Raw genomic sequence first — 17,995 nt, forward strand, 5'->3', positions numbered from 1 at the left:
ATTAGAATATGGTATTTATCTTTCTCTTTCTGACTCACTTCACTCTGTATAATAGGCTCTAGGTTCATCCACCTCATTAGAACTGACTCAAATGTGTTCCTTTTTATGGCTGAGTAATATTCCATTGTGTATATATACCACAACTTCTTTATCCATTCATCTGTTGATGGACATCTAGGTTGCTTCCATGTTCTAGATATTGTAAATAGTGCTGCAATGAACAATGGGATACATGTGTCTCTTTCAATTTTGGTTTCCTCAGGGTATATGGCTAGGAGTGGGGTTTCTGGGTCATACAGTGGTTTTATTTCTAGTTTTTTAAGGGATCTCCATACCATCTTCCATAGTGGCTGTATCAATTTACATTCCCATCAACAGTGCAAGAGTGTTCCCTTGCAGAGTACCAGCAGAAACACAAGAACCCTGAAACTCCCCGGGCCTTTTGCTCTGGTGCCCACAAAAGCCCACAACATATTTTGGTGGTCACTTAAAATGACCTGGAAGGAGGACAGATGAGGCACTCCTCAGCATCCTTGTGTTCTTAATCTACCTCTCTTCATCATTGGGCTGATCCTGGAGTTTGCATTTGTACCTTTCCAGTCTCCCGACCTTGACTTTGATGTGAATTCTCAATGGGAGACGGTGTCCTCCAGGCTCACACACCCATAGTTCCCAGGCCTGTCTATAGCTTTGCTCTCAAGGCACATCACTGCAATTGCTCATTGTACTGCTATCTTCTCTGCCAGGTGGTAAGCTCTATGAAGGCAGGGTCTGTTGCTGCCTTTCTCTCCCCCACAAAAGAGGTGCTTAAAAATATCTGATGAACAAATAAAGGAATGGCTGCCACCATTGCTTTCTCAGAAGTCAAGAGGTCTATCTTCCCACCAGAGTTACAGTTCTTCACAATCTCCTAGAAAAAACATTACAACCTTCCCACATCAGGGAACCTTGGTCAAGTTCTGGTGCATATCTAGGTTAGAGGCTGTTGGAGAAACACCAAACTGTTCCATCGGCAAAAAATTAACCAGTGCTGTAAGTCAGAGTCCAGACACTTGGGCCCTTAGCTTTGAGCAGAAGGGAGTTCATCTATGGCCAACAATATAAAATTAGAGTTGGCTGCTGTCCACATTCTTTTATTTGATGGTGTTATTCCAAGGGCTGACCCATCAGTCTCCACATGTGGTGATAAAAAGCATGGTTCTGAAGCCAGATTGCTGAGGTTGAAAATCAGCTTCATCATGGGACTTCCCTGGTGGTCTAGTGGTTAAGACCCCGCCTTGGATTGCAAAGGATGTGCTTCCGATCCCTAGTCAGGGAACTAAGATCCCACATGCTTCAGAGGAACTAAGCCCATGGGCCACAACTAGAGAGTCTGTGCACCACAACGAAAGATCCTGCATGATGCAAGGAAGATCCCATGTGCCACAACTAAGACCCAACACAGCCAAATAAGGAGATAAATATACATTTAAAAAAAGAAAGAAAAAATCAGCTCCATCACTTCTGCAGGTATGACTTTGGGCAAATTACTTCCCTTGATTAACCTCACTTTCCTTATCTGTGAAGTGGGGCTAAGACTGGCCTATCTCACATGGTCCTCATAAGGATTTAAGCAGATAAACCTTGAAAAGTATGTAACAAAGTGCCTGGTACATAGGATGTACTATAAATCTGAAGATAAAAATTCCAATACTGCTATCTTACTGTAACTAGCAGGAGGCTCTCATGTGTTGGAACTCCCTGAAAGTGTGGCTGGTCTAGGTGAGATCCCTACATTATTTGCACACACATATACATACACATATACACACGCATGTGTACACACCAGTATGCAATTGAGGAGTTAGAGTGCTTATTCTGGAAAATGGCTTAGCTAAACTAAGGGAAGCAAAGACATGCTTGTACTATGAGCCTATGACCTAACCAGGAAAATAAAAAGCAGAAATATTAACCTATTCCAAGAAAAAGCAATCTCCTTGGCTGCTGGCCCATGGAACTGCAGCAACCTCTGCCACCGTGGACATTACTCTCTGCTCTGGTGTTCCTTCTTAGCTGCTGTGTAACACTGGACCTTGGAACACATTTTTAACTGAATGAAATACACATCAGGAGCCCCAAGAAGTGAAAATGCAGTTAGTATCTTCCAGGGTGACATGGGCTTCTGGGTATTCATCTCTGGAGGCCAAAATACCCCAAGCTCAATGATGAAGGATCTGTTCCATCTGGACAGGGGCTTAAAGAATTCCTCTGGGAGCATCTGGGCTATTTTTAGTGGGCACAGCAGCCTGGCCAGCACCACAGGGAGACCAGGAAATGGCCCTTCATCTACTGCCCAGCCTCCCGGTGAGACAGGTCTCCTGTTTGTAAGTTCATGAATATCAATGAGCCCAAACCACATGTGAAGGAGTCAGAACATATTGCAACAGCCAAAGTGCAAGTTGGCTCTTAAAACTTGGCCAAAGGAGCATATGATTCAAACTCTGGGGCTGAGGCTGGCGCTGTGCCTGAGCCCAAAGGAGGGATGGAAGAAACCTTGGCTCCAACCCTATGAGGATCAAGAGGAAAGACTGAAGCAGGAGTGCAGAAGCTTCCATTACTGCTCTTGTCAACTCGGCCGACCAGGCATCCGGTAGTCAAAGTGGAGTGTGTGCTTCACCAAACAGAATCCATGAGAAAAGAGCCCAAAGCCCTCAGAAATATGCAAGCTGACTTGGCATTAATACGAACATTTTGAGGACTTTCCTGGTGGTCTAGTGGTTAAGTATCCACCCTCCAATGCAGGGAATCCGGGTTTGATCCCTGGTTGGGGAACTAAGATCCCACATGCCTCAGGGCAGCTAAACCTGTGCACCACAACTACTGAGCCCCTGTGTCACTACTAGAGAGAACCCTGCATGACGGAATGAAGAGCCCGTATGCCGCAACTAAGACTCGAGGCAGTCAAATAAATGAGTTTAAAAAAGCCCATTAAATCCATTAATTTTTTTAAAAAAGAACATCATGAACATTGAAAAGCAATAATATTCTTTCATTCAGTACACAATTACTGGGCAATCACTGTAGGTCAGGCTCTGTGCTAGGCACTGGGAATAAGAAGGAAGAGGAAACAGTTCCTGATCTCAACAGGTATATAGTGGCAGAGGGGTGTGTGAGTGTGTGTGTGTGTGTGTATGTGTGTGCAGTTAAAGGAGTGACAGAACCAGAACAAATCCCAATTTCAGTGTGGCATGTCATTTCACATCTCAGAAGTCTGTCCCTTTACATTGCCAGGGAGTGGTCTATAATTTGTTCTAGTCACCTGTTGACAACAAGTAGTATGTTTCCAGTTTTCAGACTATTAGGGAGAAAGCAGTTATGAACATTGCTGTCTTTATGTGGATGTCCATTTTCATTTCTCTTGGGTGTATATGTAGAAGCAGATTCTAGGTCATATGGTAAATGTATATTTAACTTCATGAGACATTGACAAAGGGTTCTCCAAAGTGGCTGTACCATTTTGCATTCCTATCAGCTGTGTATATGAGAGCCTTAGTTGCTTCATATCCTTGTCCACATTCAATATTGCCCATTTAAAAAAATTGTGGTTATTCTGAGGATGTAGAGTGATAACCTTTTGTGGTTTTATTTGCATTTCCATTATGATTGATAATGGCTGTTTTCCCCCACGTGTTTATCTGCCATTAGTAAATCTTCTTTGGTGAAGTGTCTGTTCGAATCTTTTGCCCATTTATAAAATCAGGTTGTCTTTGTCCTGTTACTGTTCTGTGAATTCTTTACAAATTCTGATCCACTTAGTTCTAATTGCTTTTTGGTAGATTCCTTAGAATTTTCTACAATGTAAGTAGCCATATAGCCAGTGGATAATATTTACATAGTGCTTCTGTGGCATGGATTTATCTTTTTAGTCTCTTTTGTAAACTTTTTAGATAATTTAAAAATTGCCCTTTGTTTTTGACCTGCTCATATCTTTATATTATAGCCAGTTTCTTCTAGACAGGATATAGTTGAGTCTCTATTTTTCTTATCCAATCTGACAATCTCTGTCTTTTAATGGAGTGCTTTTTTAAAAAATTGCATTATACTGATAAATAACATTGTGTTAGTTTTAGGTGTACAACATAATGATTTGATCTATGTAATAATGGCATGTTTAGACAATTTACATTCACTGTAATTATGGATGTGATTAAGTTTAGATTTACTACTTGGGCATTTGTTTTCAATTGGTCCCAATCTATTCTTTGTCCTTGTTTCCCTTTGTTTCTTTATTCATCTGTAGTAATTGAATCTTTTCACAATTCCTTATGATTTCCACTATTGGCTTACTTAGGGCTTCCCAAGTGGTGCTGCTGGTAAAGAAGCCACCTGCCAATGAGGGAAACATAAGAGACGCAGATTCAATCCCTGGGTTGGGAAAATCCCCTGGAGAAGGACATTGGAACCCACTCCAGTATTTTTGCCTGGAGAATCCAGGGAACCTGGCGGGCTTTACAATCCATAGGGTTGTAAATAGTCAGACACGACTGAAGCGACTTAGCACATTGGCTTACTAGTTGTATGTGTGTGCTCGCTCAGTCATTCGCGTCTCACTCTTTGCGACGCTATGGACTATAGCCCACCAGGTTTCTCTGTCCATGGGATTTTCTAGGCAAGAATACTGGAGTGGGTTGCCATTTCCTACTCTAGGAGATCTTCCTGACCCAGGGACTGAACCAGCATCTCCTGCACTGGCAAAAGAGTCTTTATCACTTTGCCACTTGGGAAGCCCGGCTTACTAGCTATATTTCCTTTAAACATTTTGTTAGTGGTTGCTCTAGGGCTATTTAAGTAATCATACATAGTCACAGTCTACTTTTAAATAATATTTTATTATTTCATGTGATTTGTAAGAATCTTACAACAGGACACTTCTGCCTTCTTCCTTTTGTCCTTTGTGCATTTGTTGTCACATAGTTTGCTTCTGCACATTATAAACTCTTCATTTTATTATGTCTGCTTAATCAGATATCTTTGAAAGAGATTAAGCAGGTGAAAGAACACTTTTGTATTTACCCACATGTTTACCATTTCTGGCATTATTTATTCCATTTTGTGGATTAAAATTTCCAGCTGTTATCATTTTCCTCCTTCCTGAAGAGTTCTTTTCACATTTCTGCATTTCTGCTGGTCACAAATTTTTTGTTTTACCAGGAATGTCTGTCTTTCACCTTCTTTTTTCCTTTTTTCTTCCTTAGTATGGTATGATTACATTTATAACATGGAACACACACATTTAAAATTGCATAGAGTGCTTTCTTCAGCTGCACATGGACTAAAACTGGAACCACACAGAGAAGATTGGCATGGTCGCTGCACAAGGATGACACAGAAATCCAGAAGCACACAACTTTTTTGTACATAATGCACTGAACTATATACTTCAAAGTGGTTAACATAATAAATTTTATTATGTATATTTTATCACAATAAAAAGTGCATAGAAATGGATCTAGAAATATACATACAAAACTGTTAACATTGACCTACTCCTGGGAAGAGGAGTTTGAGGTGATAGAGTTTAAATGACAGATACTCGGAATATTGACTAAAGCAGGCTCATTAACTTCAAATTTTGAGAAATCAGAAGAGACCTCAAGAATCTCAAGATTTTAAAAAGAAGAAAACATAGTTTAGTTCCCAAGTTGTTACTTTCGTTTTAAAAAGAGGGCCCTGGTTGTTAGAAAGAGGTGATCCTAGAAATAAGAACTGCAGCTGCTTGATTCAGCATTTCCTTTGTGATTTGGATAAAAGCCAGAACTTGCAATGCCCTAAAACACACCTGGACCAGAACACAATACCCTTGTAATGCTTTAGAACACAACTAGATAAAACTGCAGCCTCTTGAAAGCCAAAGCACGCTTTATGGCAGCTCCCATGTAGGGTATCATCCACAGGGCACTTTGGGAATGCTGCAGGCTTCAAGTTACACCGCAGGAAAACCCATATCAGTTGACAGAATGTTTAGTTAATTTTAAAGTTAACTTGAGCTAAATTTTAAAGTAATCAAAAGTTGCCTTAAAAAAAAAAATCTTTTCCCATCCTTTTCCAAAGATTTTCTCTCTGCTTCTGATACTCCTTATCTTTTTTGTCCCACCCCAAGTGCCTAGGCATACATCATTTTGTTGGGCTTGAATTTAGCCCCACGCTTACAAAAGGTTCACTTAAAATGATTAAACATGTACCCTGTGTTTCAGGGAAGTGAGGGAGTATCAGGGCAGTAAAGGAGGTTTCTTGGGATGCGGGAGGACTCTGGTTCAGACAGAATCCCTGCTGTGTTTCACAACACAGGTCAAAACATTTTGAACTGACAATGACATTTCATCTAACTTCTTGGGTAATTTGGCTCCCTGACCTGTGCTGTCCTTGAACTAAACAGCAAGAGAGGATGGCTGGGTGCTGAGATTCGTGCCGTGTGTGTGTTTGAGGCTGGGAGAGCTGCTCCCAGCTAACGACACCAGAGGTGTAAGCCTGGCAGGGAGTGTGATCCACTTGCAGATGCTCCCTAAACAGCCAGAGTGGTACCCATTGTTTAGACAAGGATATTTATTTTTAAAGCTTAACACAAACGCAAAGCTTTGACTCTGTAAGATCACAAAGTAGTATTTCATTTTGATGGGACCTTAGTAAAATACTCCATGTACTCTCAGAATCACAGTTTAGAAACTAGAGATGTCCAGAAAGGAAGCTATAAAATTATTACTATGCTATAAAACAAGGCCTGCAGGAAACAGGAAGGCTCCTGGAATCATTCAACCAACAGAGAGAAATCTGAAAACTTCTTCAGGATGGAGATCGGGGCATGATCCTTTTTGGATCACTCCAAGTGTCTTATTTTGCATGTAATTCAATTATAAGAACAGTAATCTCTAAGGAGAATACACGGATATTAGGTGTTGGGTTCTGTCTTTGTCCATGCAGGATGCCAAAACAAAAATACCACATATTAGGTGACTTGTAAACAACAGAAATTTATTTCTCACAGTTCTGGAGGCTGTCAGTGTGAGATTAGGCTGCCAGTAAGGTTGGGTGAGGGCCCTCTTCTAAGTTGCAGATTTCTTGTTGTGTCTGAACATGTCGGAAAGGGCTACTTGGGTCTTGGGTCTTTTTTAAAATAAGAGTACTAAGGCCATTGATGAGGGCTCCACTCTCCAGACCTTCCAAAGACCTCACCTTCTAATATCATTGCATTGGCCATTAGGATTTCAACATATGAATTTTTGGCAGGGACACAAACATATGAATTTTTGGCAGGGACACAAACATTCAGACCACAGCAGGGCCTAAGACCACTCCCTCCTCCAGCCTCTGGCAGATACACTCAATTAAGACTTATCTTAGGGACACTCTTGGCAGTCCAGTGGTGAAGAATCCACTTTCCAATTCAGGGGATGTAGGTTCAATCCCTGGCAAGGGAACTAAGATCCCACATGCTACAGAGCAATTTAGCATGGGTGCCACAATTACTAAGCCTGAATGCTCTGGAACCTGAACCCTACATTGAAAGAGAAGCCTGTGCACCAGAACTAAGACCTGACATAGCCAATAAATAAATGTATTCTGTAAGAAGAAGATCTATCTTATGGGGACCAATGGGCTTCCCAGGTGGCCCTAGAGGTAAAGAATCCACCTGCCAATGCAGGAGACATAAGAGATGCAAGTTTGATCCCTGAGTGGGGAAGATCCCCTGGAGGAGGGCATGCAACTCACTCCAGTATTCTTGCCTGGAGAATCCCATGGATAGAAGAGCTTGGCAGGCTATAATCCACAGAGTTGCAAAGAGTTGGACATGACTGAAGTGACTTAGCACACATGACCACACAGGGACCAATAGGCACACTTTTTAAACATAATGAAAGACTCTCCTCCTGCGTATATTCCCACCCACCAACCCAGGAGAAGTGTGTTAAAGAAAGTGATTATAATCTGGGCCTGACGTGGGGATCCTCATTCCTTTCCTTGAAGATTTCCAGACCCCAGAGTTCCCTTGGGGAGAGAGGCATGGGGTGGAATTTAGTGCATGTTGTGACCTTTGGAGGACAGAGAGCAGAGGAGAGCACTGGTCCTTCTTGTCCATCCAGGAAGGGAGAATTGAGGCCAGACAGAACATAGTGACCCTTCATAAGAGTGCAACATGGCCTGATGAATGTCAAGCCTTTCAACATTTCCTCCAATATCTCTTTAGGGGTGTAGGTAGATACCTCTTCCTTCATGGGCCAATTTGGAATTTTGAGTGGGAGGAATAAATGTTTCTCCTCATAGTGAAATGGGCAAGCATGGTTTTAATTTAGATCAAGGAAATTCAAGTTAGATCAAGAAAGACTCTTCTCTCAGTAAGAATTATTCACAATGAAAACAGTTCTCACAAAAATGCTCAAGATGTGGCTTTTCAAAGCAGATGCCTAATTAAAGTCTGGCTTCCACATTGTCCATGCATGCACTAAAAGGAATTAGAAGAGGTTCATGCAAAGGAAAAACAGGAGACTGCAGACACAGAGAAGGTAGAACCGTGTAGCAAAATATTCCCATGAGACTGACAATCATTATTCCACAACTGATTATAAATGATTTGTTTTCAGAACAAATGAACAAGAGATTGAGTTGAATCTACATTTCTAACAGGAACCAGGGACTGCCCTGGTGGTCCAGCAGCTAAGAATCCGGCTTCCAATTCAGGGGACGTGGGTTCTATTCCTGGTGGAAAACTAAGATTCCACAGCTGCAGGGCAACTAAGTCAGAGTGTGCCACAACTAGAGAGCCCATGCACCACAACTTCTGAAGCCTGCCAGCTCCAGTGCCCATGCTGCAACAAGAGAAGCCACTGCATGCTGCAACTAGAGAAAGCCTGTGTGCTGCAGCAAAGACCCAGAACAGCCAACAATAAGAAAAAATTTTTAAATAAAATAAAAGGAATCAGAAAGGTGTGGGAATATTAAACTTCTGTCTGTCTCATAGGAGGAAGGTTCTGTTTGGTTTCTGGGCTTTATTTGATGACAATGAACTTTCACACTTCTTTGTCAGAGTACTTAGGTGTGGGGCCAAAACCTATCCGTAGAGCCATTCAACCCAAAGCATGGATTATCATCTCTCCACATCTCCTAGCACATCTAAGTAGCTATTCCCTTCTTCTCAGATGAAAACTTCTTCAAAACTCGCCTGGTAGAAGAAGTTGCTTTCCCTTTTGCCAAATGATCCAAATAATTTGTGGTTCAAGGTGATTGTTCCTCTAATTCTCCAGGTGCCTAATCTGGTAAGGCATACAACCTCATTCCACGGGGCTTTATTCTGTATTCTGAGGAAGATTATTCTGAGTCTTGATACAGCTGACGCCGCTTGAAAAAGTGTGATGTGACTGATGGGGTGAGCTGGAAACTGATTACTTTTAGCTGAAGGAGGAGGAAGCCAGAGAAGATGGAATGTGGTGAGTTCACAGGGGTACATCTGCCCAATTTTTCTGTGACCCCAGCATTGCTAACTTAACCCCAATTCAGAAGGTATCATGAAAGATTCAAAGAAATGTCTTTTAAAGCAAATTTTTATGTTAACTTATTGGCTCGCAAATAATATCAAAAAGATGGTAACTATAATGGGTCAACATACTTTTGAAAATGTATAATTCATGGCATCGTGCCAGGAAAACATTGATCCTATAGGCTATGGGTAAATAACACAATTGTTATGCCTCATTTAAGCTCCCTATCGATTCGGAAGACAGACTATGTTTCAGAGCAAATGTATAAATGAAGGCAAGTCTTGACTTGGATTCTCTGTAAACAGCAGAAGTTTCCTGCCACCTTTATCACTTAGCAGCAAACATGGTAGACATATACTTTCAAACAGGAAATAATGGACCTGGGAAATTGTGTTTTCTTGAAAAACATCTTTGATAGCATGAGAAACACACACTTTGCAATCACCGTCTGGGGAGGCAGATTCCCAGGACTTTTCTTCCCCCATCTCAGAACAGCTCCCTGTTTTTCTTTGTGAAGCTGTGTCACGTGAGTACCAGCAGAGATTCTGCCTAGGTATTCTATTAGCATTTACTGTAACCAGTGTGTAGAAAACCCAGATGACTAAAGTCATTGCTTTTAAAGCCCTTTTCACAATTGAATTTCCTGTGGAGAAGCAATATCTCAGGAGCATAATAGATTTTCTCCCCTCTTCTTCCATTTACACAGACACTTTCACTGCTAACTAATCAGTTGCAATTCTAATCTATATTTCTGATTTGTTTACATGCATCAGGCAGGCTGGCAATCTTTTGAATTTAAATGTGACTTAAAGTAAAATAAAATAACCACAAGTAAATGACACAGAATTGCTAACAGTGGGAACCTTGTTTACATTCCACATTCTGAAAATATTTTGTTCAGCTGGCTGGGGAAACCACATGGTTGAGACAGACTGGGTGATGATTGGGTTTATTGCTTGGCTGGAACCAGGATGGAAAAAGGGATGGTGTGTGATGTGGCTGTCTGTCACCTCAAGCCCAGAGAAAGAACACATTCTCAGCACACATGCGAGCCCTGCTTTAGCAGAAAAGCTCTGATAATCCTCGCCAGAGTGTCATGTGCGCCTGGCACTGGGCCAGGACAGTATGCCTGCCTTTTTGAGTGTTCGGATAATCACCGTCTCTTCCTTTCTGTAGTCATCCGCGGATGGTGCTGCTTTCATAGGACTCTCTCAGAGTCTGTTTGTTCTTCGAGTCCTTTGTTCCTTCCCACTTTCTGGAATTATCCCCTAATACATTCATTTTTCTCCCTTTCCACCTACATTTGAAGGTGTATTGAGAGGCTTCTGCATCCACAACGCCCAACACCCCTTTTCACACAAGGTTATTCCAGCCCGATTAAATGTAACTGAACAATAGTCCTGAACAGTCCCTGAGGGAAAGGCGGCCCTGAAGATTATGGGAAACACAAAACTGCTTTCTAACATGGTCCCTGTTCTGCAAGGGCACATCTCGTTGTCAGGGCTGGAGTGGAGTGTAAGACCCAGCAAGTGTTTGGTTTAAGAAACAAGAAAGGAGGCAGGGGCAGGAGGAGGATGAGGGTGAGTTTAGAAGAGAAGAATCAGGCTTTTAACAAGACTTTTCTAATTGTAGTAACTCCTAAGGTGCAACTCGAAAAACTGATTGTTCCATTGTTTGTTAAGTATACATTGTTGTTGTTGTTGTTGTTGTTGTTTAGTGGCTAAGTCCTCTCTGACTTTTTGAGATTCCATGGATTATAGCCCAGTAGGCCCCTCTGTCCGTGGGATTTGCCAGGCAAGAATACTGGAGTGGGCTACCATTTCCTTTTCCAGGGGATCTTCCCAACCCAGGGATTGAAACCCGTGTTGCCTGTATTGGCAGGCAGATTCTTTACCACTGGGCCACCAGGGAAGCCTACTGGAAGAGAACCAAAGGCACATTTTCTTTAGAGACCTAAGGAAGCTTTTTTACATTTTGTTTTCTTTGAAAAACAAAGCCCCTTATGCCCATGCACATCTTGAGAGCACTGGCTCAGAGGAACTAATGTTACTTAGGGATTTCAGGAGCCACAAGGGTACTTGGAAGCCTTGGAGAAGGGTGGAAAGGCATGAAAGCTCGGAGGCTCTTCTCCCAGCCTTCTACCTGTGTATTCATAAAGGAGAGAATTTCCAGAGGCTACTATGAGAGGCCTTACTGAGCTGAGAAAGAAGAGAAGCTAAAGGCAAAGGAGAAAAGGAAAGATATGCCCATCTGAATGCAGAGTTCCAAAGAACAGCAACGAGAGATAGGAAAGCCTTCCTAAGTGATCAATGCAAAGAAATAGAAAAAAACAATAGAATGGGAAAGACTAGAGATCTCTTCAAGAAAATTAGAGTTACCAAGGAAACATTTCATGCAAAGATGGGCACAATAAAGGACAGAAATAGTATGGACCTAACAGAAGCAGAAGATATTAAGAAGAGGTGGCAAGAAAACACAGAAGAACTACACAAAAAAGATCTTCAGTTCAGTTCAGTCACTCAGTCGTGTCTGACTCGTTGCGACCCCATGGACTGCAGCATGCCAGGCCTCCCTGTCCATCACCAACTGCTGGAGTCTACCCAAACTCATGTCCATTGAATCAGTGATGCCATCCAACCATCTCATCCTCTGTCGTCCTCTTCTCCTCCTGCCTTCAACCTTTCCCAGCATCACGGCCTTTTCAAATGAGTAAGCTCTTCACATCAGGTGGCCGAAGTATTGGAGTTTCAGCTTCAACATCAGTCCTTCCAATGAACACTCAGGACAGATCTCCTTTAGGATGGACTGGCTGGATCTCTTTCTGTCCAAGGGACTCTCAAGAGTCTTCTCCAATACCACAGTTCCAAAGCATCAATTCTTCAGTGCTCAGCTTTCCTTAGAGTCCAACTCTCACATCCATACATGACCACTGCAAAAACCATAGCCTTGACTAGATGGACCTTTGTTGGCAAAGTGATGTCTCTGCTTTTTAATCTGCTATCTAGGTTGGTCATAACTTTCCTTCCAAGGGAAAAAATGACCTAGATAACCATGATGGAGCCAGGATGTCAGCTAGAGCCAGACATCCTGGAGTGTGAAGTCAAGTGGGCCTTAGGAAGCATCACTACCTTCCAATCCCAAAGAAAGGCAATGCCAAAGAATATTCAAACTACAGCAGAATATTCAACTACAGAATATTTAACTACAGTTACACTCATCTCACATGCTAGCAAAGTAATGCTCAAAATTCTCCAAGCCAGGCTTCAACAATACGTGAACCATGAACTTCCAAATGTTCAAGCTGTATTTAGAAAAGGCAAAGGAACCAGAGATCAAATTGCCAACATTCATTGGATCATAGAAAAAACAAGAGCCTTCCAGAAAAACATCTCTGCCTCACTGCTTCATCTTTTGCTTCACTGACTACACTAAAGCCTTTCATTGTGTGGATCACAACAAACTGTGGAAAATTCTTCAAGAGATGGGAATACCAGACCACCTTACCTGTCTCCTGAGAAATCTGTATGCAGGTCAAGAATCAACAGTTAGAACTGGACATGGAACAATGGCCTGGTTTCAAATTAGGAAAGGAGTATGTCAAGGCTGTATATTGTCACCTTGCTTATTTAACTTATATGCAGAGTACATTATGCGAAATGCCGGGCTGGATGAAGCACAAGCTGAAATCAAAATTGCCAGGAGACATATCAATAACCTCAGATATGCAGATGACACCACCCTTATGGCAGAAAGCAAAGAGGAACTAAAGAGCCTCTTGATGAAAGTGAAAGAGGAGAGTGAAAAAGCTGGCTTAAAACTCAACATTCAAAAAACAAAGATCATGGCATCCAGTCCCATCACTTCATGGCAAATAGATGGGGAAACAATGGAAACAGTGACAGACTTTATTTTCTTGGGCTCCAAAGAAAATTTATTTTCTTGAGCTCCATCATCACTGCAGATGATGAGTGCAGCCATGAAATTAAAAGACTCTTGCTCCTTGGAAGAAAAGCTATGACCAACCTAGGCATATTAAAAAGCAGAGACATTACTTTACTCACAAAGGTCCGTATAGTCAAAGTTATAGTTTTTCCAGTAGTCATGTATAGATGTGAGAACTGGACCATAAAGAAAGCTGAGTGCTGAAGAATTGATGCTTTTGAACTGTGGTGTTGGAGAAGACTCTTGAGAGTCCTTTGGACTGCAAGGAGATCAAACCAGTCAATCCTAAAGGAAATTAGTGTGAATATTCATTGGAAGGACTGATGCTGAAGCTGAAACTCCAATACTTTGGCCACCTGATTCGAAGAACTGACTCACTGGAAAAGATCCTGATGCTGGGAAAGATTGAAGGTGGGAGGAGAAGGGGACGACAGAGGATGAAATGGTTGGATGGCATCACTGACTCGATGGACATAAGTGTGAGCAAGCTCCGGGAGCTGGTTATGGACGCCTGGGAAGCCTGGCGTGCTGTAGTCCATGGGGTCACAAAAGAGTCAGACACAACTGAGCGATGAAACAACAACAAAGGATGACTATGATCCTCTAAAATTTATACATTGAAACCTAACCCTTAAGATAATGTTATTAGGTGGCAGAAGCTTTGGGATATAATTAGGTCCCCATAAGAAATTAGTGCCCTTATGAAAGAGACCCAAGAAAGCTCTCACCCCCTTCTGCTACGAGAGGAGAGTGAGAAGTCTGCAACCCAGAGAGCACCCTCAAATGATCATGGTGGCACCCTGATCTCTGATTCCTAGCCTCGAGAACTGTAAGAAATAAATTTTTGTTGTTTATAAGCTGCCCAGTCTATGAGTGTTGGGTTTTAGCAGCCTGAATAAAGTAAAGACAAGATGTAAAAGACAGCAAGTGCAATTGAATTTCAGAAAGGGGGAAATGATATTTGACCAGACCTTTGAATATGGGTAGAGAATAGACAGTTAAACATTTGGAGGATGATTTTAGTGAGATGGCCTGAGTAAAGACTCAGATAAGGGAAAATAGAAGAATCTGATCTAATGACTTTAGTTCATTCTTTTTATTCAGAGAACACTGGCACTGCTTACCACCATTACAGAATGATACAAGTAGTTGCTATTCATGATTGCTGTGATAGGTAACTGGAAACATTATTGCTAGGAGTATTTAAAAAGGATATCTTTTACTGCCCCACCAAAGAATATTGTATTGATGTTTCCATCTATTTTACTATCTGAAAGAGTTAAAACAAATAAAATTTATTCAGAATGTGTGTTTGATACAGAAATGTATGACTATTCTTTCACCTTCTGGTTGTGTTTTATTTGGATTACTTAAAGATGTACCTTGGCCTATAAATTCAAGGATGATATAAATCTTCAGAACATGTTATATACATGACTGCCCTACTGAAAACCTTTTTCTCCCTGATAATATTAGAAAGCTTGTCAGACATTGGGATGAATATTTTCAGTTAGAAGTTAATTGCATTGAAGATAATGTACATCTATGCCTCTGAAAATAAATTATATCAAATGTCTGCTTAAAATTACCTTAGGAATTGATACATCTTCTCAAGATCTGATCACTGAAATGTACAGATATTTGCTTCCAGTTTGTTTACCTGAGATTGTCTTCATACTCCTAACAAGAAGATTTTAGATGCTGTCTTAAAATGTTGAGAGATCTGTGTTTTCCTCTCATCTTCTTATTAATTTGGTGAGTATCACTTAGATTTTTTTAGCCTTAGATCATCTTTGCCTCTTCCCTTTCCTTGTTTCATGGAACACCAGTGCTGAAGCCCTAGACTCTTCATCTTAATACCTTTTCTTTCTAGTTCTTATTGCTGCTGCTGCTGCTAAGTCGCTTCAGTCGTGGCCAACTCTGTGCGACCCCATAGACGGCAGCTCACCAGGCTCTGCCGTCCCTAGGATTCTCCAGGCAAGAATACTGGAGTGGGTTGCCATTTCCTTCTCCAGTGCATGAAAGGGAAAAGTGAAAGTGAAGTCGCTCAGTCGTGGCCGACTCTTAGCGACCCCATGGACTGCAGCCCACCAGGCTCCTCCGTCCATGGGATTTTCCAGGCAAGAGTACTGGAGTGGGGTGCCATTGCCTTCTCCCTAGTTCTTATTACCTATACTCATTTACAGATGTTTATCACCTGTAGGTTATCATAGCAATAAACTGCCTCCTGTTTCTGGTTCCTCACCTCCATATTTTCTACCAGATAAATTATTATGAAACTCAAATATCAGAATACATTAAACACACATGGATACACAGACAGATAGACACACAGACACACACACACAGTTGCTCTATTTTCCCTGCCAAGAAACTTCTAATATAGCTTGGTTCATCTCCTGGTTGCCTCTTCATGCTCCCCCAGATCACCCACAACTCCAGTCTTCTACCTCTGCCATTTTCCAGCTTGGACTCCTCTTCCTTCTCCTACCATCTCTAAATCCTGCCGGTGTTTAAAGGCTTATCTTGAGTCCACAGAGCTTTTCTCAGTGACTTAAATCACAGTTATCTCCATCTTTCATGAAATTATCTAATTTGACTTATGCATGCCACTCGCTTTGACTTTCTATTACTCTCAGCATGTAATGGTTACTCAGAAATGTTCATTCATGTCTGCATAATCACCTCCATTGACAATTGACTAGAAATAGTGGATGTTTTGCCTGAACTTCGATTTTTTTCCCTGAAAACCATGCATTGGTTGTAGGCATACACCATCGGCCTTATCTGTGATCTTCTCTCTGATTTGACCTCAATAAGTGCTTAGCTGTTTGCATCCAAGCATTGTCTATTTGTGTATTCATTATTTAACCCTTAATTGATTCATTTAAGGGCCATGACTCTGGGTCAGGTGCTCTATTGACACTGGGATACACGAGTGAATAAGAGGTCACCATTTTCATGAGAACTTTACAGTCCACACTGAATCAGATCAAGGGACAACAAAACTTTTAATTCAGATTTTAGATAATACTTAGAATTGATGGCTTAGTCTGAATGAAGTTGAATAAAGAACCACAGATACATAGTATTAACTAATTCTCTAGAAAAATTTGCCAAGGACTTTGAAAATATCCTTGGTCACTAAACATGCAGAGCCAACATCAGGAAATAATAGGGAGTGATAAATTAGGAGCTTGAGACTAACATACACATACTACTATATATAAAATAGATAACCAACAAGGACCTGTTGTATAGCACAGGGAACTCTAGTCAATATTCTGTAATTACCTGTATGGGAAAAGAATGGATATATGCATATGTTTACCTGAATCACTTTGCTGTACACCAGAAACTAACTCAACACTGTAAGTCAACTGTACTCCAATAAAAATTTTTTAAAAATGAATGTGATATACCACATTTATAGAATAAAGGATGTAAACCACATACACAAAAAATTTTAAATCCCGAGGATGGTCACATGCTAAAATGACTAATTTTTATTTTTGCTTATAGAGTTAACATGCACTTCACCAACCCTTTTACTGAACTGTTTCAAATCACAAAGTAAATTCAGTATTGTATCCATATAGGTAGAAGAATTCTATAGCAAGTAAAGAGATAAAAATAAATTCAAAAAAAGAGGAACTAACAATAAAGGTCATGAAATGAGATAGTGGGGACCATTCACTGCTATTTTTACCTACTTTGGCCTTTATTCTAAGCTTGGAGAGATGGCTCATGAGAGAAAAATGTGGGGAATGAGCAGAAAGAAATCACATGAACTCCACCTTAACAGCTGCTTTGTTTTATTTATTTAGGTTTTCTAGACTCTTCCCTTCTGGCGCAGTGGTAATGAATCCACCTGCAACTGGAAGAGACGAAAAGAGACTTGGGTTTGATTCCTGCGTCAGGAAGACCCCCCCTGGAGTAGGAAATGGCAACCCACTCCAGTATCCTTGTTGGGATAATCCCATGGACAGAGAAGCCTGGAGGGCTACAGTCCATGGGGTTGCAAAGAGTCAGACACAGCTGAGCACAGCACATTAAAAATTAAATTAAATAGGAAGATGAGTAAGGAAAAATTATTTCATTAAATCACATTTTATATCAGAGAATTCCATGGAAGGCCAGGTTGTAAAATTCAGGTAAGACCTCTGTCTAGAGAAGTGGTTTGTAACCTTGGCTTCACTCCATAATCACCTGAAGAGTTTTTAAAAAGACTGTGCCTGGCTGGTCTGATGGTAATGGTTTACCAGAACTTATTAACATTAGTGTCACTAAAGTTGGTATACAACCCCACCACTGCTAAATTCGACTGGTTTAAAAAAAAAGTCTCTGTCTGGATCTCATACTGAGATTCGGATTTAATTGGTCAGGGGTGCTGCCTGGAAATCTGGACTTTTAAAAGCTTCCCAGGTGATCCTAATGTGTAAGTTTGAGGATCAATGAACTTGAGTCAGGCCTCCAATACAAAGCACTGCCCATTTGGAGGCTTTCTATTACCTTTCCAGGGAACTGGGAGACAAGATATTACC

General features: G+C 41.2%; 1 long non-coding RNA gene and 1 other non-coding gene across 2 annotated transcripts in view; one reads left to right on the forward strand and one right to left on the reverse strand.

Annotated features, from left to right (window-relative positions):
• The window catches only part of LOC145532194 (uncharacterized), a 103,351-nt gene that overhangs the window by 31,797 nt on the left and 53,559 nt on the right, over positions 1-17,995 (reverse strand). The window lies entirely within an intron of this gene.
• Positions 5,288-5,393, forward strand: LOC145533561 (U6 spliceosomal RNA). Its single transcript, XR_014074163.1, has one exon. It is a non-coding gene; the product is annotated as a U6 spliceosomal RNA (small nuclear RNA).

Source organism: Giraffa tippelskirchi, chromosome 13, assembly GCF_054371585.1.
Source record: "Giraffa tippelskirchi isolate mGirTip1 chromosome 13, T2T-mGirTip1v1.2.pri, whole genome shotgun sequence".
Classification (NCBI taxonomy): Eukaryota; Metazoa; Chordata; class Mammalia; order Artiodactyla; family Giraffidae; genus Giraffa; species Giraffa tippelskirchi.